This window comes from Thermobia domestica, chromosome 3 (genome assembly GCF_964235325.1).
Source record: "Thermobia domestica chromosome 3, izTheDome1.hap1.1, whole genome shotgun sequence".
Taxonomy (NCBI): domain Eukaryota; kingdom Metazoa; phylum Arthropoda; class Insecta; order Zygentoma; family Lepismatidae; genus Thermobia; species Thermobia domestica.
The window spans coordinates 251,395,101-251,418,617 of NC_137456.1; the positions used below are offsets into that span (position 1 = coordinate 251,395,101).

General features: G+C 34.5%; 2 protein-coding genes across 2 annotated transcripts in view; one reads left to right on the forward strand and one right to left on the reverse strand.

The window, feature by feature from the left end:
- HisRS (histidine--tRNA ligase) overlaps window positions 1-8,700 on the reverse strand; it is a 52,626-nt gene extending 43,926 nt beyond the window's left edge. The window contains exon 1 of the mRNA XM_081752277.1: window positions 8,599-8,700. The gene's annotated coding sequence lies outside the window, so the exon portion shown is untranslated. The remainder of the gene's footprint in view (window positions 1-8,598) is intronic.
- The window catches only part of LOC145681012 (uncharacterized), a 39,221-nt gene that overhangs the window by 10,702 nt on the left and 5,002 nt on the right, over window positions 1-23,517 (forward strand). The gene's annotated exons all lie outside the window — the stretch shown is intronic.

Consider the following 23,517-nt stretch of genomic DNA (forward strand, 5'->3'; position numbering starts at 1 on the left):
GATTTTACGAGAAAAGAGTTTGAATAGCGATTGAAGCACGGGCGTCTCTGGCGGGGGCCATGAGGGGGACGCGTACTCCCAATATTTTGAAGTACAAAATATCCAATATTTTATTCTAATTTAATTTATATACTAACGACAGAATAACATATAAATAATAATAATCATATTTATTTGGAATATAATATTTAAGTTGTGAAACGATTATAATCGAGTTCTTGATCAACCTTAGGGGATCCATGAAGGTAAACAGAAAAGTAACAAATGGAATCGAAGATAATAAACAGGTTGGGCTAGGTAGTACCATAGTACAATTTTAAAATAAACTTATTCTAATGGATTCAATTATTCAAACACACAAAGTACCATACAATACAACAAAAATTTAAAGTCGTTTCGAAAAGTTTTCCCTCCCATCTTTAGCATCAGCAAAATCTGAAACAGTCTTGTCTATGTTCAATCTTGAAGTTTGTTTTCGTTCTACGTTTAATATAGCAACATTTGTTAACCTTTGTTGTGAGGTACTACTTCTCAAATAGTTCTTTATAAGCTTTTATTTCAAGAACGAGCGTTCAGCAGAAGTCACGCTTAATGGTATTGCATCACTACAGGTAGGTAGGTCGTTGGAGAACAATATAACATGCAAGACGAAAAAAATGCAAAATTATAAATCTAATAATAATATTTTCTTATAATGTTTCATAGTACCCTTTCCCCTCTTTCATTTACTTTCATAATTTTAGTGTAAATAATGAAAAAGTAATATTGGAAAAGTTTTTTTTTTTTTTTTAACGCGGTGGCTCAGTCGTAGAGCGTTCACCTCTGGTGCGTGGGGTCTATGGTTCGATCCCAGCTCGCGCCAAGTGGACTTTGTGCTGGACAAACTCCGCGTACTTGGGTTTTCTCGGGTTCTCCCATTTCCTTCCACATTATTTATTCTACCAATTCGTTCATTTCTCACCATGACCGTCTCCTCTAGCCTCGCCGGCATAATCATGGAACGTAAAACTGAAAATTTTCATTTCATTCTTTATTTTTGTAGCAGTTATTTCGTATTACTGTTTCTACAAGAAACAAAAATTTCAATAATAAAAACCATTATTCTATTCGTCTTAGTAATATTTTTTGAATAGTCACACCATTAAGGACGAAATTCAAAACGAATGCTTTTACTATTACACTAGCGCAAGTTGTAATAGAAGATACGCTACCAGGGGTAGAAGTGGATCTAAAAAGGTAGGGGAACGGTGGATAAGGTCATGACGTCACGTCGTCCCCATGCCTACCATTGATCATTGTAATTTTTTAGGAACTGGGGAACGCCGTACATATTTTTAGAGGTGGGAGGACGTCGTCCCCTCGCGTTCCCTCTCACTTTTACCCCTGGTCGCCACACTAACTTTCTCGCTTCAATTTCTTAAAGTAAATCATGTTATGCTGCAGCTATTACTGAAATACGAACGAATTGCCTAAATACGGACGAAATTATAAGGAGTTTGTGGAAAATTTAGTCCGAAGTAAGCTCATGAAAAAAATCCACAAGGAGTCGTGTAGTTTTGAGGAAGATTCCAAACTAAATTAACTCTTATAGATTTTTTTTAATCATGAGAAATGACTTATGGCATATGCTAGGGTTATTAGTGAAATATTAGTTTATGAAATATAAGCAAAATCACAGAGTCATACTTGGGAAAACCATATTGAATAAAAACAAAATATATTCTAATCACACCTCCAGGAGTATTTCCATAAGAACTGATTTACGCAACATTATAGAGTTATTAATGAAATATGAACAAAATCATCTGAGTTGTTGTCGAGGGAAATGTCCGAAAAGAAATTCACCCTCAAAAGTATCCCTTGTGTTTTTTTTTTTTTTTTTTAAAGTACAAATGTAATGTGCAATGTTGAGAAGTTGTTAATGAAATGTTTATTTATGAAATATGAAAAAAAAAGTCAGTCGTTTTTGAGAAAATTGTCCAGAAAAAAACTCACCCCAACAGGTTTTCTCAGGACGAGTTTCGCTATATTGTCAGGTTATTAATGAAAAATTTATTTAAGAAATGTGAATAAAATCGCGTGTCGGTTTTGAGAAACGTCCTAATAGCAGTCACCCAAGTGTAAACTACGCCTTCTGAACTTTCTAGATAATTGACCTATACCACACTACTGGGTTACTGATGAAATATGTATGAAATATAATCAAAATTGTTAGAACCGTTTTCGAAAGAAAAAATATCATTTTATTACCCTTCAGTAACGTAGAACTAGGAAAAAAATCCCAGCCCCTCACCATAAATAATCTTATAAAAACTTTAAGTTTAAAATTTGGAGCGGATTTGTCCAACGACCCCCCAATATGATTTCTAGGTGATTGAATACATTTATGTTGGTACGAACCGCGGTCACCGAAAACTTACCTTTTCGGTATGGGGCCATGAAACGTGTAGGTGTAAATCCATTGTGATCTGGAATTCAATTGTTAACCAACTTAATAATAATAGTAAAAATGAAATCCTCAGTTTCACCTGTATGTACGTATGTTTGTAGGGTTGTTAGCGATTATATCGAGAAATGCTATATTTCGATGTGGTTTTCACTAATTGAATGAACTATTAAAAATTCAGATTCTTACGTATAAAATAGGCTATTTGAAAAAAATAAGTATTTTAAAAATGAAGTTAATTCCTGCAATGTTATGATCCTGAGATATGATGCAACCGGTTAATCAATAAAGAAAGGTGTGTTTCATATAACCAAGGAGTTAAGAATCTTTTGTAGTCAGCTTTCTTCAAATGGTTTACAACTGTTTAATGATGGTTGTGTAGCTTTTGGTAATGTCATGTCTGCTTACATGAAGGTCTTGCTCAACTTCTGCCAGAATATAATCCACTTTTTCTGCAATTGGTCGCCCATTGCAAGAAGCATCTTGGACATGGAAATTTTCAGAATGAAAGCAAATGAACCATGTTTTGGTTGTTACTTTTCATTATGTATTATGGCCATAAATAATACAAATTTCTTCAATAGGGATGCGCACGAGTCGAGTCGAGTCGAGATTCAAGAAAATCCATCGTCATCAACTCTGAACACGATCCACGGCCTCTTCTGTACTGACTAAAGAGTTTACACTTGTAATAAAACAAGACTGAAATTGTCACTAATCGGAGTTTGAATTTCTAGTCAATCGCTCAAGCACCACTCTGTTACAATAACGGTAGATCTGACCTTTACAATATCAAATGGTACAGTGTTTATCAGTGAGGAAATTGAAGCACTTCGAGGTGGGGGGAAATTAGTGTATGCCTAAAATATACTTGTACTAAGAGAGTATTCTTGCAAGTGTTAATTTCTGAACGCATTCCAAAAGAAACTTCTATTCGCAGGAAAATACCCCTGTACAATATGGAAAAGGTTATGGTTTCGCAGTTCACAGTATTTTTCTCACAAAAGACTTGAAAAATCAGTTTTTCGTAGTGTATAAAGGTGCTCGGGCACCCTATGTGAGAGCATCTCCATAATGTATGCTCATAATTGTAACTTGTGTAATCACTAAAACACCACGTTAAATTTAAGTTACAAATATGCATAATTGCAATTATTATGAATATTTATTCAAAGTAGTTTACCTAAAGCAAAGAAGAGACTTACTAAAAATTAGGTACAAAGTTGAATAACACAAATAAGCCATTAGTAATACAAGTATACATTTTCCATAACTCGTAATTTTCCACCTTAAAACAAATCTGAAATCGGGTTTATTTCCTGCTGGTAATTTTTTCGTGGTAAATCATCCGCAGCGGAATGATGTCCATCCTTCAGCCAAGAAATAACTAGCTCCTCTATTCGAGTTTGTCTAGCGGTGGGCCATTAACATTGATGAACAACAAGTTAGACAATGTTTGAGCACTTAGTCTATTTCTTAGTCTTAGTCTATTTCTTAGTCTATATCAGTCATCTGTAACTTCATAAGGGGAAATCCCCGTTCGCACTCTGTCGTGGAAATTGATATTACTTCTACCCGATTTCTGCAACTCCTCATCGACAATCTGCTTGTTAGACTTAAGTCTGATAACGATTTTTCTTGGTCAGTTTTGAAATACTCAGCAAGAAGTATCTCCCTCTATCTCCATACAACATCTTTTCCATATCGACCATGTCAGTTGGCAATGTCGATTCATGGAGAACAGAAACTTCATCTACCACGCCTTCGATAGGGAAGCTTGTGAATAAATTATTAATTAAAGCCTGATAAACTGATGACTTCTTATTTATTTATAAATTTAATTTTTGTAATTACACATGAAGGTTTGATGCCATTACCAAGTTCCCTCCCCCCCTCTAGAAAGCGAAAGGGAACGAGGTTCATGGAAAGTGTTCCGAGGTGAATGGGAATTTCCCTTCTTGTTCCCCTTCAATTACCACACTGCTGTTTGCCATGTGCCAAATTACGATGAATTTCAATTAAATTATCATAATGTCGAATTATCGATACTTTTCAGTGGAAAAAAGGATGAAATTCTAAAGTTCCAAATCAATGTAAGAAGACCAACGTAAAGAGGAAAAAAAGTGTAAAATTTTTCATATAATTTTGCGTACAATCCAAACTTAAAATTTCCGCGTAATAAAGCTTACAGTACAAATTTTATGCCTATTTTAGTCACAACTTTATGGGTTGATTGCCCTGTGCTGTAAGCGCTCCATATAATAAACATAAGCTTCAGCAATTATTATAGTAGAAAGCAATGGATATATGAAGCCAAGCACTGTATTTTTTGTTTTTTTTTCTTAAATAACATCGATTGTTTTCGATCATTTTTACAAACCAACTCACTACCAATTTTCCATATAGAGAAAGTTCCCCCTCCCGTAAAGGAGAATTTTAAAAAATGCTAGGACACATTCTGTTTATTTTCAATAAAGAGTTAATACACTGAATTTCAGCTCCGTAAGTTTAACGGTTTGCGAGATACTCATTTTTTTTTTTTCAAAAATTCGGATCCTCACTACCTCCTTAGGATATTATGCATTATAATGAAAGCAATATAACATCCCAGTTTGGATTAAGGCCTAACTATATACCAAAAGTAATTTCATTTGACTTTGCAATTTGACCGTAATGATCAGGCACACACAGTTATTCAATTTTTTATATAATGATTTATATATTACAGTAATTCAAAAATGTTTCTTTTCCAGTAGTTAGCTCCTCTAAAAACTCACAGGTCTCGAAAGCCAAGTAGTAGTATAAGTCCTATTGCTATTATTACAATTAAAAATATCAATATCCAAAAGTGCTTGAAGTTCATTTTTCACTTGGTTAGATATACTCACCTCTGGTAAGTAGACAGTAACAAATGGAAAAGGAAGGGAAATGAAGGTCTTGAAAGTAAAACGAAGACAAATTTACCAGTCTTCAGAAGATACTGTCTACAATGCAGTGAGCAGAGTGGGTCGGTAGATCATACTGAGTCCGTGGGTCGCAGTGGGTCATGGTGGTGGTGGGTCGCAGTGGGTCACGGTGGGTGGTAGGTCGCAGTGGATCATGGTGAGTGGTGGGTCACAGTGGGTCATGGTGGGTGGTGGGTCACAGAGGGTCACATGCTGTTGTCCCACGGCCCACTGACCCACTCAGAAAACTTGACCCACTTGACCCACTCCATCTCTGCCACGATCAGCATGGGGACCGCACCCCCTAAATTTTTACTGCCCCCTTAAAATTTTCACGGTAGGCTTGCAAATGAACTATATGTTTGGATTGCCCCCTAAGTTCTACCGCTCCCTACATTTTTGGGCTGGCTACGGGCCTGTCTGTATATATACTAGCTTCAACTATCAACTGTCAAATAACGTTACAACAGGCTCGCTGTAAGCCATATTTCGAACGCCATCTCGTGTGCAAAACTAACTACCGTTCTAGACTCCGTGATATTTTGATGCTGTTTACGCTAATGTATTCGTAAGGAAGGTTCTTAGTATAATAAAAAAAATCATTTTTTGATAATTAATTACCGTATTACGCATGTTTCATAGAGAGATCCATTTTGTAAGAAGTTAGTGAACTTAGTTTAGGTATCTATCTAAACTACTGGGGTAACGAAAAATAGAAAAAACTTAAAACATAAATAACTGACTTCAAAAATGCAATAAAAAGCAGCAAATAAAACTTTTAAAATCAACTTTAAACGTTTGTATTTGCTGCTTTAAGCCAAATTTAAAACAACTTTGGAAACGCATTACAAACAGAAGATATATATATTAGTGTGAACAGACTTTAAACAAACACTAAAAGGTAGAAACTAATAAAAGCTCTAAAAAAAAAAAAAAAAAAAAAAAAGCAGGCAATAAGAATGAAACACTTAGATGCAAGAAAATAATGTATTACAATTATCTGTATATTTTTGCTGTCATAAACCATCGAAATCATTTTATATTAGGCATTATTTAGGCTTGACACGAACTCAAAAATTGTTTTAAAGATAATTGTAATAAATTATTTCTTACTTTTAATAGCTTTATTATTATTATTAGCTGAACCTTCACTCTCTACACAGCGTATCATTCACATACGAGCATCAATCTCCTTGTTATTCCTCACACCTGCAGCCTACATGCCCCTTTACAGATACAAGGGAAGGACGTCCGGAAAGGAGTAACGTAAAGGGGAGATGTTTCGATTATTTTTTCAATATCTCTTACCGTTTGCAAGATTTGAGCCTACTTCCGGTTGGAGTTTCTAATTCATGTATGATCAGTGTTTTCTTTCTTCTTGCATGCAGTACGTAATAAGCAAATGCATTACACACACACAATTAATTATAATGTCAGTGATATATAGTGTGCATTGGCCAAAACATTCCAAACAATAAAGATTTATCTTAGACTAGAGAACTGGTTTATCCTTCGTTTCTCGTTATAATTTGTACATGAAACAAACCCCAGAGAAACATACTAACACCGTATACAAATGTGTGCTGTTGGAATGTATAACTCGTAGGATATGATGCTTTACTTTTTAAAATTTCAATACTTCCAATGTACCCCTAAAATATGTAATAAAGAAATAATGGCTTTTTTTAAAAAAAAAATATTCAATTAGAACTGAACAATCTATGCAAAATTTGCAATCGATCAGAGAAAACGGCATCGTTGTAGAGTTTGTGGTTTCTGAAATACCATTGTGAAAGGAATTGGCTACAAACATGTAAACGTCCACAAACATAAAAAAAGGAACTTTTCTTGACCACAAACATACAGTATAAACCTAGCATTTTAATATATAGATTGTCTGCTTTATAGTGCTTTTATTATTTTCTTCCTTTTTAGTGCTTTTCTTTTACTCGATTCATATAACGGTCTTTATTTTCACGATAACCAAACTTTCTTCTCCTTTATCGTCGCTCGAAAGTAATAATAATAATAATAATAATACCTCATCATTATCTGTAACTTTATTTAAAAAACTAACTTAAATTTGTAACAATTCAAGTTTTTCTTCGCGGCAAATTCAAAATAAAAATTCATTAAAATTCTTACAAAAACGTTGAAATAAAGGTATGCAAATATTATATAAATTAAAAAGAAACTCAATTTAAATTTTGTGCGTTGAGGTGAAGAGTTGCAAATGTCTTTCGGTCTAGGGGTGACAAAACATTAAATCCAGCTTGGTCATTCGACAATGAATTGCATTCTGTGTTACGCTGTTTCGCCTGGAGAAATCAGAATATATTTTCACGTTCGCTACTCCACAATAATTGAACGACAATATGTGCCTTTCAGTCTGGGGGATGGCAATGTCCAATATCCCCATTCCGTAGCCTCATGTGGTCCTCGGAGGTTGAAAGAAATATCCCTTCGTCAATGTAATTGGTTTCTAATTTATTATACTTTTTTTTTCATACCCTGGAAAGGGACAATTTTGTCCAAATCAATGCAAATTTTACATTGAACAGGAGGAATGAAGTGCTTAGCTAGTTATTTTACTCATGAAATTTTGTGTAGTAAAAATTGTATCTAAAGTAAACTGTTGTAAAGTGCCAAGAAGATGAGACTGCGTTTCGTTTTCCTTCCTTTCCCCTTCGGACGCCCATGGAAATAATTAGATATTCCCGAAAGAAATAGTCGTGAATATTCTGCAAGTTTGAGATTGTAGTCAGTTATCGAAAAATTAGATTTGAAACGACCAATTTACAAAAATTGGATAGAAATCGTACATTACTTTTCATTAAAAATACACATAATATAATATTTAAAGAAAGTTATCGTTAAACTTGATTCAGAAAGACAGACAAGTACAAAATCAACTTCAGTTATTAAAAATTAAAAAAAAAAAAAAAAAAGTCACGCTATATAACATTACACACAGCTGGAAATCGTCTTCAGGAAAAGTAGAGCACATTCTGAAGAAAGTGGAACAAGAAAGCGAACTTGAATATACAGTATATAAACCTGTCAATGTATTACACAAACATACATAATAATCAATGGGAAGATGACGTGATGATAGAAGACAATTAAGATTTTCTAACACTACTATGACGATAACTATTGCACTAAAACTAAGTATAAAAGAACTCATAATTGAAAAGTGCAACTTACGTGCAGCTGTAGATAACCGTATTGCAAGAGGAACTGGCTCCAACCAAAGAGAAAAGAACTAAATTCAATGAAAGTAAGGCAACAGAACTCAACTGTCACGATTAAAACGTTGTTGCCAAGTTTCTGAATCATCCCTTACAGCATGTAATTTGTTTTTATTCTTTTGGATTTGCACTGGTAATAAAAAGGAAACAATGTTCTAATGATGCGTGATCATTAGTGTTTTATAATGGCTTCTCAATAATGAAAGACTTCAAATATCTTTTTCATCTAATTAGCGTTATGGTACTGGGAGCAAACGTATATAGTGAAAGGTTCTGGGCTTGAATAATAAAAGTTCCTTTTTTTTTTTTTTTAATTTTACTTATTTTTAACGAAGTCATTGACATATCGTAGCGAAGTCAGAATTTTGTTGCAGAGAATGAGAAGTTAAAATCTGTTGTACAATATGTTATTTCCAACAGTTGACGAGCACATTTAATTAATAAATTAATATTTTCAATGATAGATACTCCATACAATTGAATTTTTAAACATATTTGACATTTTTAAACGTAGTTGATAAAACTACTAGATAAAGAAGAATACGCATAATAATATACAATACACTACAATCCTGTTCCACCAAATCCCAATTAACAGAATTTAAGGGTTAACCGAACGCTAAGAAAGAGAATTTACTCTACAATAACAATGAGTACAGTATGTGTTTTGGTCTAACAGTTATTTATCAAACATTGAGTTCATTGTTACGAGGGTTGCACTGAAAGTTTCGGGAAGATGATAGAACGCAAGAACATCAAAGTACAGCATTTTTTTTTATATTGCTTTTCAATGTACTCCCCCTGTGCAGCAATGCATTGTTTCATGCGATAGAACTACATCTTGAAACAGTTACGCCACTCCGAAGTTATTACCTGTGAAACATACAGTTTGTGTGCCTCAATGGCTTCTTCTAGAGTGCAAAAGCGCTTTCCATGCAACATGTTCTTGATTGTTGGTTGAGGACAAACAGAAATCATTGGGGGCTAAATCAGGGGAATAAGCTGACTTCAACGTTTTGCTGGTCCAGAAAAATCATTTCTGGCAGCTGCTGTGTGCGAGCAGGCATTGTTGTGATGCAGAATGATTCGGCGGTTGGGGTTGGACTGTCTGTTCACATTCAGTGCTTCTGATAGACCAGAATTTTTACTTGCAAAAACGGGACTCATATGAATCGGTGACGGGGAGGGGTAACTTTTAGATTGTATTTTGGGTCTCAGCACTGTTTTCAGTTTACAAAATACACGTAAGAATAAGACAGCGTTTCTAACTTAAGTACTACTCAACAATACTTTTAACTACTTCAACATTGAGAATTACCACTCAATTCCCGCTAGTACCACAGAACACTCAATTCCCATTTGAACATTCAGAAGTTCCAGACATGGCTGAACCTTCCCAATGAGTGTTGGTACGGAAGAGTGTAGAATTTACCATAAGCATTTATATTTTGAATAATACGTACTTACGAGACACTGGGTCATTTTTGCTTAAAAAAGCTTATCCCGTTAAGACGGGAAGTCCGGTCACCTTGTGATAGCCATATGGTTGTGTAACATTCTGCATTGACCGTTCTACAATTCTCCAGAGGAACAGTTACAATATGAACTGATTTCAAACAAAAAAAGAAAGAAAAGAAGAAAAAGAAAAAAGAAAAAAGATGTAATCATTTGTTTGGAGACACTGTGCACAAACAACTTTGGTTGGTTTAGGTTCAACACCCATACAGCATAATTGTCACTTTGTTTTCGGTTCATATACATAAACCCACGTTTCATCGTTTCATCATCTGTTTACGATGTTAATCACCAAATTAGATGATCCAGACTTGAACCATTTCGTCATAGCTTTGCACTACTTCACACGGGCGTCCTTTTGTGCTTAGTTCATTTGTGTGGAATCCAACGAACGCAAAGTTTTTTCACGCCGAAATGATTATGCAATATTGTTTGTATTTGGCGTATACCAACCTAAGTTCCCCTGAATTTAGCGATAAATCACATGTCGATCAGTGTTAATTAATTATCACAAACAGCTTCAATGTTTTTTGGGCACAATGGCTGTCGATGGACGGTCTGCACGATCCTCATCACTCAGGCTGACCGACCACATCTACACTGGCGCAAATCCAGGGGGGATGAGGGAGACATGTCCCCTCTAATCTTTGAACTGGGGGGACTGTCCCCCAATAATCCGATTTGAAATGTGTTTTTGGAGAGAAATGAGATGACTTGCAGGCCCGTATCAAGGGGGGGGGGTTTAAGGCCCCCCTTAAATTTTTACCGCTCACCTCCTAAAATTTTCACGGTAGGCTTGCAAATGAACTATGGTGATGAACTATAATATACTTGTATCGGCCCCCTTAACTTCTACCGGGTCCCCTCTACATTTTCGAGCTGGCTACCGCCCTGATGACTTGTGTCCGATTGTCACAAAGGTAAGTAACATGAAATTGATGGCCTTCCAAGAATAAGCCTCAAATCTGCTAGCTTCCAAATGTTGAAAACAACTTTGCTCCCCTGACCCTCCACAGCATTGTTTTTCAACTTCATAAATATTTCGAACATCGCTTTAAAAAAACAAAAAGGGAGGGAAAGAGAGAGAGAGAGAGAAAGAGAGAGATTATGGGAACGATCTTAGCCGTCCTCAACAATGTTGAAGACAGATTTGCGCCGCTGTCTGTGACAAAAGGAAACACAGTTTCAGACAAAACAGAACTTCATTTAAAACTCAGAAATGTATACTTTCGATTTAGTATTTTATGGATTGCATGAATCTATGAAGAACAGAAGTTGCTGAAGGAATAAATTGCTTAAAACAAACAAAACTAAATAAATAAATAAATAAATAAATAAATAAAAGCTGCTTTGCTCCAACTTTGGATTTTAACATATAATAATAATAATAATAATAATAATAATAATAATAATAATAATAATAATAATAATAATAATAATAATTCAGTGCAATTAAATAGTATCTACATGTTTTAAAATACTAATGTTTGAGAAATATGAAGATAACTGTTACATTTACATAAACATCCAGGCATCTTTTGGGAATTTGCCGCCTGGAAAGATGCCAGTTGATTGTCTATAGGCCCTCAGCGCCCATGACCTGCAAATTACAAAGGGGAAAGGACCATGAGGAAGATACCATTAAGGTAAACAACCGTCGAAGCTTCCTTTTCATAGAGGGATTTATTCCAGGGCGCTGTTCCCCTTCCCTCTACCCTAAGTAATCTTAACAGCCAAGTTACAAACTAGTATATTGATTTAACATTCATGCTAGTTCTTGTATATATGCTGTTACCTCATTCCTAATAACGTTTTTAACCTTAACGCTACTAGCAAAAAAATTGGGGAAATAGAGGAATAAAATACCTGAACACACTCACTGAATTTTGCCACACGAATAAGAAAAACTTAACTCTTAGCAACACTTTGATTGTTGTTTTTTTTTAAAAAAAAGAAAAAGATTTGTCATTGTTAATTTATAAACTCCTTTTCTAATAATAATAATAATAATAATAATAATAATAAACTGTTAAAAATTTCAAGGTATGAAAATTTTCTAACACAAATTCTCAATTTAAATAAAGGTTATTGCTGTATAACAATTTTAAATAGTACAAATGATGTTCAGTGGTAATCAAATGATTTTCGTTTCACGTTGTGCATCTCTAAACTATTTGAATTCAATGCTAAAACCTTAAGGTTATTCATAACGTCCAAATAGTTTGTGTCTAAAACGATAGATGGCGCCACGGTCACCAATGTTAACATATGCAACTAATAAAATTAAAATAATCAAAAATAAAATAAACAATTCAAAAATTAAGCAAAAACGGATATAATCTGGTTAATGGACGTTACAAAATCTAGGGAATGGCACGTGTCGATTTCACATATTGTTATTAGTTTCATTGTTAGAGGCCACCATTGTTAAGTAAACAATCAATTTTATCTGCCGTACTTTCTACCAGAAACTGACCAAACTTTGCACACCCATTTAAGATTGAAATATTTAGGGAATGGTACGTGTGGATTCCGCATATTGTTGTTAGTTTCATTGTTGAAGGCCACCATTGTTAAATAAACAATCAACTTTATCTGCCACACTTTCTACCACAAACTGACCAAACTTGGCACACTCATCGGATTAGCAGAGAAATATCTACTGAATGCTACCAGTCGATTTCACATATTGTTGTTAGTTTCATTGTTCGAGGCCACCATTGTTAAACAAACAATCGTTGGATTTCTAAATTGTTAAATAAACAATCAACTTTATCTGCCATACTTTCTATCACAAATTAACCAAGCTTGGCACACTCATTTACGATTGAGATATTTATGGAATGGTAGGTGTTGATTTCACCTATTGTTGTTACTTTCATTGTTAGAGGCCGCCATTCTTAAATGAACAATCAACTTTATCTGCCATACTTCCCACCAGAAACTGGCCAAATCTTCCACACACATTTAAGATTGAAATATCTAGGGAAAGATATGTGTCGTTTTCTCATATTGTTGTTACCTTCATTGTTGAAGAGCACCATTGTTAAATAAACATTCGTTGGATTTATCCAGTGTTAAATATACAATCAACTTTATCTGCAGTACTTTCTACCACAAACTAAGCAAACTTTGCACACTCATGAACGATTGAGATATCTATGGAATGGTACCGGTATGTGTCGATTTCACATATTGTTGTTATTTCACTGTTGAAGGCTACCATTATTAAATAAACAATCGTTGGATTTCTAAATTGTTAAATAAACAATCAACTTTATCTTACACTCTTTCTACGACAAACTAATCAAATTTGGCGCACTCATTTACGATTGAGATATCTATGGAACGGTACGTGTCGATTTCACTTATTGTTGATAGTTTCATTGTAGAGGCCACCATTGTTAAATAAACAATCAACTTTATCTGCCATACGTTCTACCAGAAACTGTCCAACTCTTGCACACCCATTTAAGATTGAAATATCTGGGAAAAGATATGTATCGATTTGTCATATTGTTGTTAGTTTCATTGTTGAAGACCACCATTGTTAATTACACAATCGTTGGATTTCTACATTGTCAAATAAACGATCAACTTTATCTGCCGTACTTTCTACCACAAACTTACCAAACTTCGCACACTCATAAACGATTGAGATATCTATGAAATGGTATGTGTCGATTTCACATGTTGTTGTTCTTTCATTGTTGAAGGCCACCATTGTTTAATAAACAATCGTTGGATTTATCCTTTGTTAAATAAACAATCAACTTTATCTTACACTCTTTCAACCACATACTAACCAAATTTGGCGCACTCATTTACGATTGAGATATCTGTGGAACGGTACGTGTCGATTTCACTTATTTTTGTTAGTTTCATTGTTAGAGGCCACCATTGTTAAATAAAAAATCAACTTTATGTGCCACACTTTCTACCAGAAGCTGACCAAACTTGGCACACCCATTTAAGATTGAAATATCTAGGGAATAGTACGTGTCGATTTCACATATTGTTGTTAGTTTCATTGTTGAAGGCCACCATTGTTAAATACACAATCGTTGGATTTCTCCATTATTAAATATACAATCAACTTTATCTGCCATATTTTCTACCAGAAACTAACCAAACTTGGCACACTCATTTACGATTGAGATATCTATGGAATGGTATGTGTTTATTTCACTTTTTGTTGTTACTTTCATTGTTAGAGGCCACCATTGTTAAATGAACAATCAACTTTATCTGCCATACTTTCTACCAGAAACTGACCAAACTTTGCACACCCATTTAAGATTAAAATATCTAGGGAATGGTATGTGTGCATTCCACATATTGTTGTTAGTTTCATTGTTGAAGGCCATCATTGTTAAATACACAATCGTTGGATTTCTCCATTATTAAATATACAGTCAACTTTATCTTACATACTTTCTACCACAAACTAACCAAACTTTGCACACCCATTTAAGATTGAAATATCTAAGGAATGGTACGTGTTGATTTCACATATTGTTGTTAGTTTCATTGTTGAAGGCCACCATCTTTAAACAAAGAATCAACTTTGCTATATTTTGTACCAGAAACTGACCAAACTTGGCACACCCATCGGATTACCACTGAGATATCTATGAAATGGTACTTGTCGATTTCAGTTGTTGTTATTAGTTTCATTGTTAGAGGCCATCATTGTTAAATAAACAATCAACTTTATCTGTCATACTTTCTACCAGAAACTAACGAAACTTTGCTTACCTATTTACGATTGAAATATCTATGGAATGGTACATGTCGATTATCAAGAGCTAACAAGCCCTAGCCAAATTGTGTGTAATACGTCATTATGCATTGAGATCAAACGATAATTATTCGTGATCAAACGAGCTGGCCAAATTCTGATTGAATTTGTTTTCATGTTGGCTGTGGTAGAGGGGCTAACAAGTCATCGGTAAATGTTATTTTTCGGAAAATGGAATTGTGCAAAAAAATAAACATATTTCATTCAGAACTTTGTTGTGCCTGCTTTGAGTTGAGTTTGAGTTTAACGTCCCGTTCAGCAGCGAGGCTATATGAGACGTGGACCTACAGATTAACGTGGAATCCGAACCACATGATCTCCCGCCGGGAATCGAACCCGGGTCTCCCACGCCAAAGGCGCGTACGCTAACCACTTAGCCACCAAGGAGCTCTTGTGCCTGCTTTGTAACCAGTGTGAATTAGTTGTGTGCCGCCAGATTTCTTTTCTTTTTTCTTTCTTTTCTTTTTTCTCAGGTGGAGCGGGACAGCCCCCTACAGCGTTCCTAGAATTACACTCTAAAAGCCCACAGTGTTCTTAGAATTGCACTCTAAAAGCTCCTCCCATATTACTGACCTGTGTTTCACAGCAGACACCTCACATTTGAACTCTGTTGAGATTCTGTGTAAGTATGTTGGTTGTACGTACAAATTGAGAGAATAAACATGTATTAGGGAATAAGAAGTTTTCGAAATAAATTTGCAAGCTGAATATTTTTTTCGCGACATAAGTGAAGACTAATTGTATACCGTTGAAGAGTACCCTGGAGAGTAAGAAAGCTCTAAGCAAAATAATCATTGAATAAATAGCAATGTAATCACAGTAATGTGTATATATGGCATGTTGTATTTCTACCAGATTGTCAGAGCACTAATTCTCTCAATTTTTGATGTGAGCGATCTCGCTATCGAATTTCCAGAAGAACATTTTTAAAAAGTTGTATTTAGGTCTATTCCATTTTAAACAAACGAAATACGTTGCGTAAAAGAACTTTCCATATTAAAATATTTGATGGGTAGAGTAGTTTGTGTGGGATTTGATTGTTATTGCATGTATATATTGCATGCTGAATGGGTAGCTGGGAAAGCAACCAAGATATTCATTCTGACGGTTGCAAGCCCGTGAAAATACAGAGCAACAGTTATTCCAAGGGAGTAGATAATAGATAAAAATTCTTAAAGCTACCGTGGGGGAGAGAGCCGAAAGAGGGTATGGTGTGAAATTTTGTCCGCAACTAGGGAAGTTCCGCCAGGAACGCAGGATCACCTGTATATGGCTCTCATTGTTGAGACACTAAAATTTTTCAATTACTCGTATACGGAAGATAAACATTAAGAAACTATTTTTATTTATTTATTTATTTATTTACTTATTCCTCGGGGGGTAGTCTATCTCAGAAGATTACGATTAGCATAATTCTATGTTTCAGGGGTACGCTTCCAACCCACCTCCCAGAGGCGGTTTTTGGGCGGGCGAACCGGACTTTGTCCTTAGGTCCACACATTAATTAAAGTAGAGGAACTGTACCAAAAGTGGGCCCCCATTTTGTTTTTTCCATATATCTCAGAAAATATGGATCAGAAAAAAATGCTATTCAGGATGAAAATAATATGATATGTAATTGCTTTGCTTGTTTCTTCCCATCACAATCAAGGAAAAAATGGGTTGAGAAAAAATGGATTTTCATATGGACTGCATTTTCGGCATTCGAAAAAACTGTTCCAAAACCGGGCCCCTTTAAATTTAGATAAATTACCCAAAGCGAAAACCTGTATTACTTTAAATGAGTTACGTATTTAAGCTAAAACAACATCCTAAACACTGGGGCTTGAAATAAAATGAAATTTGAATGTTTAAAAGACTTTATTGGAAGAAATTGAAACAAATTCCAAAAAGTAAAGAACACATTAAAATTGAACTTAAAACTTAAATATTCCACATTCTAGTGGCCAGAATGCAATCTGAAAGTCTTTTTCTTAACTCCAGCAGAACCTTTCAAATAGATTAAACTTATAAACTGAAAATGTCTAAACTTAAATATTCCACATTTAACTGGCGGAAATAGCAAATCAAAATGTCTTTTTTTTCTTTTTTAAACTCCAGAACAATCTTTCATATAGACTAAACTTGAAGACTGAAAGTTTCAAAACTGAAATATTCAATATTCTACTGGTAGAAATAATAAATCTAAACATCTCTCTTTCTCCAACCTACTTATTTGGCATTTTAAAAACAAAATCCTCAAACTTCAGAACCAAAACTTCCAAATTAAACGTGATAAATGAAATGTTTCATAAAGTTAAGATTTCTACTGGCAAAAGTCACAAATATAATTGACTTTGTCAGTCTCCTCACAATCTACATGGGCCCACTAAGAGCACATGACACAATGGACCCAGAGTTCAACTCTCGTATCACTCGAAAAATTTTCAGTGCAGAACATGCATGTGGCATCGTCATCCGTGAACGATGTTTTCCCAGGTGGAACGTTTAAAGTTGAGAATATTGTTGATGTTTCCTTTTATCAGAGATTAAGCCACAATCAGAATCGTCTTCCTTGGCTCTTCCTCTCACCTTCAGCTGTGTCTTTTACTTTCCTGGATCATAGGATCTTGATAATGACTTGACACTACCATGCCCTCGACCACGATATTGTGTTATTAGTTTCGGCTTTGTTTTGGACATTTTGGTCCTCTTGAAAATTGTAAATAAATTGCACCAATTATGAGAATTTGGTATGAAACATATCTTTTACTTTTGCACAACATAGTAGGGGCTCGCTTTAGGATTGACAAGGGGGCCCACTTTACGACCATACATGTTTTTACTTTCGCTGCAAATAATTTGTCACTCCTACGTCTAAATTACTAGCTAATTACATAGAACATACCTCTTACCATTAAGATTAAATAAATAAATAGTTGGCTCACTTACCTCTTTACTAACTATGGAAAACAATGCTTGCTCGTCGGAGCTTCAAAACTTTCCACTGCATGAAAACTCGTCAGATGTTGATTGCAGAACAAAGGATTAACTGATCAACACAGGAACTAGCGCAGCATGCAACAGTAACGGTAAACTAAAATTCAGCTCATTTCTAGCATTCTACGCCAATACCCGGAGCAGCAATTTAGGGGGCCCGCTTTATGGACCCGGGCCCGGGTTTGGTACAGTTCCTCTATATGTAACACACATGTACGTGTGTGTATGTGTGTGTACGTATATATATGTGTGTATATGTATGTATGCTAAATGTAAAATATTTTTGAATCAATGTTTCCAATCCAATTAATAGAGCCCCACGGCTCCAACTCGCCAAAAACAAATTCCGCTTGTGTCAACTTCTACACATCAGTGGCTATGCCCATAGTATATTCTATAGCAATTGACTGAATGTGCTTTTCAAGTTTCTAGCTCATTTTCTTGGAAAGAGAATGCGTAAGACTCTCTTAGTGTTGCGAGACGAGACAGGGCTCTTTGAAGCGAGACACGATACAATACGAAACGTTTCGTGAAATGTATCGTCTCGTGTCTCGAAAAATACAAACATAGTTTCTGAATTTGCTTAAAAATTATTAACTCGGAATAAATTATTTGCCTTCGAAATGTATACCATCTTTTATTATTTCAAATGGTCCAAATGATTCAATGTTTCAAATCCTACAAAGAACAGGGAATACCTAAAGCATTTTTTAAAAATGATTATTACAAACAGCTTTCACTTTCATTTTTCAATCGATTCAAGTTTAATTATTTTGTGATAGTGCTCCAGATTCAAATACAATGTAAAACGTTCATTGAGATCAGTGTTTCAGAATATTTTATTCCGGGGGCTGGTGGAGATATCTACGTATAAAAACCCTGTTATAGAAGTACAAGTACGCGTAGAAGTGGCAATTTTATCAGTAACTAACTATTGTTTCATGGTCTTTCTCGTTCCGAACCAAGACAAAAACGTTTCAGCCTTTCTCGATACTGAGTTTTGAAAAGATTCTGATTTGACAATAAAATTTATCTTTTTTTATCCTTTTATGATGTTATTCGAAGATAAACCATTTTTTAAATGGGAAAGTTACATAGGCCTCCTTATTTGTTGAAGTGGCGCCAGGGGTTCTGAAAAAAGGATATCAGAATAAATGGGGAAATCTTGCCTGTCGACTGTACTGACGGTATTGACAAATGTTGTTATCGAAGTAATTACGGGTCCAGTCGAAACTAAGCAGTCGTTGCTGGAAGATTGCAGTCGTGTTGTGTGTTGTGCTCTGTTAACCAAACTTGGTTAAAAGTTGTAATTTTAACCACTTGGTATAACAGCTCTTTCTGTGGGCCTCAGCCTTTCTGGTGTTGCCACGAGACGAGACAGAACCATTCGATACGAGACGAGACAGGTACATCTTTTCTAGGCGAGACGTCTCGTCTTGTCTCGTTTCTTCTCGTGGCAACACTAGACTTTCTAGATATATCAATGAAAGGAATGACAACGTTCCTAACGGAGCACATGTTAGCTCTCAACCTCTTTCTTTCACTGATGTTTGTTTACGTAGTAGATGAATATATAGAGAGTAACAAAAGAATGAGATATTCAGATTCTCCTGATACCACATTAAAATTGTAGCAGTATTTGGAGCTTTTATAAATGGATTTACCGGGGAACTAAAATAATTCTGGGAACTGATCATACAGCATTGATACAAAAAACATGGAAACAAGTAAATATAAAGAACTGAAATCGTGAATTTGTTTTCAAAATACAGAAATCTCGAAGGAATATCTGTTTAGGCGACTTTAATTGTAAAAGGAATTTTGAATAAATTCGCATTCTCTGAATTCTTATACATAAAAAATAGAAATCTTTTTTAGCGTACGAATGAGATGCTTTAGGAAATTAGGTTAAGATAATTAAAATGATACTGTCCTTTACAAAATTTAAGGGAAATACCATGATCGAAAAAGCATGAGTCAAACTATAAAGGTCAGTGGTAGCTTTTGTCATTTCTTACGACCACTATACGCACTTTATTGCGAAAAATTTATTCGTATTACAAAACCGATATCATTCAATAAATGTCAAATTTAACAGATCTTGAGAGATGAAATGACAAAAATTGTCATTATATGACTTTCACGATAAGTGACAAGGAGAATGTAAATCCCAAGTTCAAAACGTAAGGAAAGAAAACGGCTGTTCGCGCTTCAAATTATGAAAAATGTACCAAAATGGTTGAAATTATGATTTTGTATTTCTTTACGAGAAAAAAGAATAAAAATAAAAATTGGAGCAATTCTAATCATTTATGTATAAGTCCACTATCTTCTTCAAGTTACTAAACTTCAAGTGTTTCAACCATTTTTCACACATAACTTGAAAACTTTTAGAGATATTAGAGGCAAGAATACGTGGTTGATAATGAGTTTTTAATTATGTCACAATACTTTTGAACTTTACGTTATGAGAAATGGCATATTCCAAAAATAATTCAGTACCACCCTAACCTGAATTTTACGAAATGATTAGCGAAAGTGCTCCCGATGTGGCACTCAAACATTTCTGTGTCGACCAAATATCGAGAGAAAAGTTGGGAAACCAAAAGATAGCGGACTTCAATCTAGACAGCCGGCGACGTTGGGTGTATTTGTGCTTACCACTAACACAAGCCCGCTGCAGACTCAGATCACAAGGGACTGTTGCGCCAGGAGTTATATATATATATATATATATATATATATATATATATATATATATATATATATATATATATATATATATATATATATATATATTGGTGTTATTATTTTACCTTACATTCTCTCAGTAGCGTAAGGACGAATAGGCCTTCCCGCAAAAATGTTACACGGACCCCCTCTTTCCAAATTCATGAGTCACGTAAAATTAACAGAGAACAGTTTTGATTTTCTATGTTCTATTTAGTGTCACAACTTGCTCATATCCAAAAAAATGCAAATAATAATAATAATAATAATAATAATAATAATAATAATAATAATAATAATAATAATAATTATTATTATTATTATTATTATTATTATTATTATTATTATTATTATTATTATATTGTGCTAGAGTTTTCGTCTATTCTGCTGCACCAACTTTGAGATTCTACGACATCCGACATTTTTAATGAGGCGTGGTCGTCCCACTTTTTGTTGTTTGGTTCGATGCTGGTTTCACTGTCCTTTTCCCATCTTTGAAATACATAAGATCGCGAAAACTCGACAAGTCGCGCTGTTTCCAAAATGAAGCTCCAAGCCATTTAGTCACCCTGATATATCGTCATCCTTCCCCATTCAAGGCACAAGCACAGTAGCGGCAGACAAAGTTTTCTTCTAGTACCGTTATGTTTTTATAATTAATTTAGAAAGTCATGTCCTCCTTTAATGTTTGCGTTGTCAGAGGGGGCGTGTATGTTATTAGGGTTTGATGACATGCTTACGTGTGTTTGGAAAGTTCCTGTTTCTTTTTTTAGTTGTGATGACATGTCTGTATTGTTGGAAAGGTCGTGTCCTCTTTTTCGAGGTTGTATACGTGTGTGTACAGATTTTATACTGGATATTTTTAAAAATAATAATGGAAATTTGAATTAAATCTATTGATATGATTAAATTAATAATTTGTAGTAGTGATTAAATTAATAATAATAATATTGAATATATTACTCGAACAATATGTGAGAGGATAAAAGATATTCTCGTAATAAATTTTGTTTGCTGTGCAAACTCATTATTTATTTAACCTTTCGTAATAAATTACTCGAACAATATGTGAGAGAATAAAAGATATTCTCCTAATAAATTGTTTTTTTTTATATTGCTTCGCTTTACAAAGAAAGCTCTTAAAAGTATATAGAAAGTGGGAACTTGCAAATTATTTATATTCTCCTAATAAATTAGTCGTAGCAACTTATTTGATCGCTTGCTAAGCAAGCTGAGAACACTTGCAGTGTGAACCTACAAATAATTTCGAAAATATTTTAAAATAAGAAGCTGAGAACACTTGCAGTGTGAACCTACAAATAAATAAATTTCGAAAATATTTTAAAATAAGAAGCTGAGAACACTTACAGTGTGTAAAAGTTTATGTGATACGTACTGGGATCGAACCCGGGACCCTTAGCACCAGAGGTGAACGCTGTATTGTACTGAGAATAAACCCGGACCCTTAGCACCAGAGGTGAACGCTGTATTGTACTGAGAATAAACCCGGGACCCTTAGCACCAGGGGTGAACGTTGTATTGTACTGAGAATGAACCTGGGACTCTTAGCACCAGGACCCCAAGCTCCGGAGGTGAACGCTGTATGAGAGAATTATTGCAATTCTCACATGTAAATTGGAGAAAAAAAAACATATTGGGAGATAGGAAGTGTGTGTGTGTGTGTATGATTTGAATAGTTTATTTATTTATTTATTTTGTTAATATTCATCGTTTTATTGACTTGTTTATTGCTTATAGCTAACTCCGTGTTTACAGCCATGTTTTAACTTTGAAATATGGAGTGACTGAATTGTTCTTCCGTCTCTCACAGGCGATCTTAGAATGAACAGAGTTTTATTTTTGTAAATGGCAGCACTTCCGGGTATACGTGTTTTCCCTTTGCTTACGTTAGAACTTTGAGTGGTGACATACATAGAGTGTCAATGCACTTTTTAATTTTATTTCCGCTTGTCAATATGTACTGAAATATCTTTAGACGCTTTCCCCTTGCCCGTGAGAAGTCTGACTGGCGACATACTGAAATATTTTTCCATTAACTATGATTGTCACTGCGAAACTTATCTGCAGTGATGAAGAAGACAGATAGAAATTTAATGTTTCTTCCCTTTTACAAGATGTTTTGGACAAACACGTAAATGTATTTTTGTGGCAATATCTGATTTCGGCAATGTGAAAGTTTTACATGTAAGCATTTCCTTAATTAGTTGAGAACCGCACATCGCTACAGGGACCAATGTCGATACCCTGTTCTGAATGAGGAAAAAAATGGTAGCTTTTCCTTGAAAGGTCATTTCCTGTTGAGATTTCTCCAACGGTTGATGAACTTGTAAATAAGAAATTTTTAGATTTCCTGGTGGAATACTGAATAAACGATGTTAGCGGACATGATGACTTTATTTATAATTAATGAAAACGGTTTGAAAACCTGATGAAAAGATGATGTTTGGGGGAGGGACACATTGAAATCCTCATAAATACTATTGAAATAAAAGTTTATTATTATTGTTCCTTACATACTGTCATAGTGCGTATTGAAAAACTTTATTCTTGTGTTTTTATTGAAGTTTTTTCGTTGCTGATTCTAACAGAACGAACTTTGATTTTTTAAGGTGAGAACTTTTTTAAATGCTAAATTGACTTGTATTATTCACTTAATTATAATGGAAGTTTTTTGAATAATTATTGATAAACTACACGAGTTGCTTTTGAGAAATTGAACTTGGGACTAATTACATTGTCGGGAAATAAACCTACGACAATTTTGTAGTCATGACAAGAGTTATTATTATTATTATTATTATTATTATTATTATTATTATTATTATTATT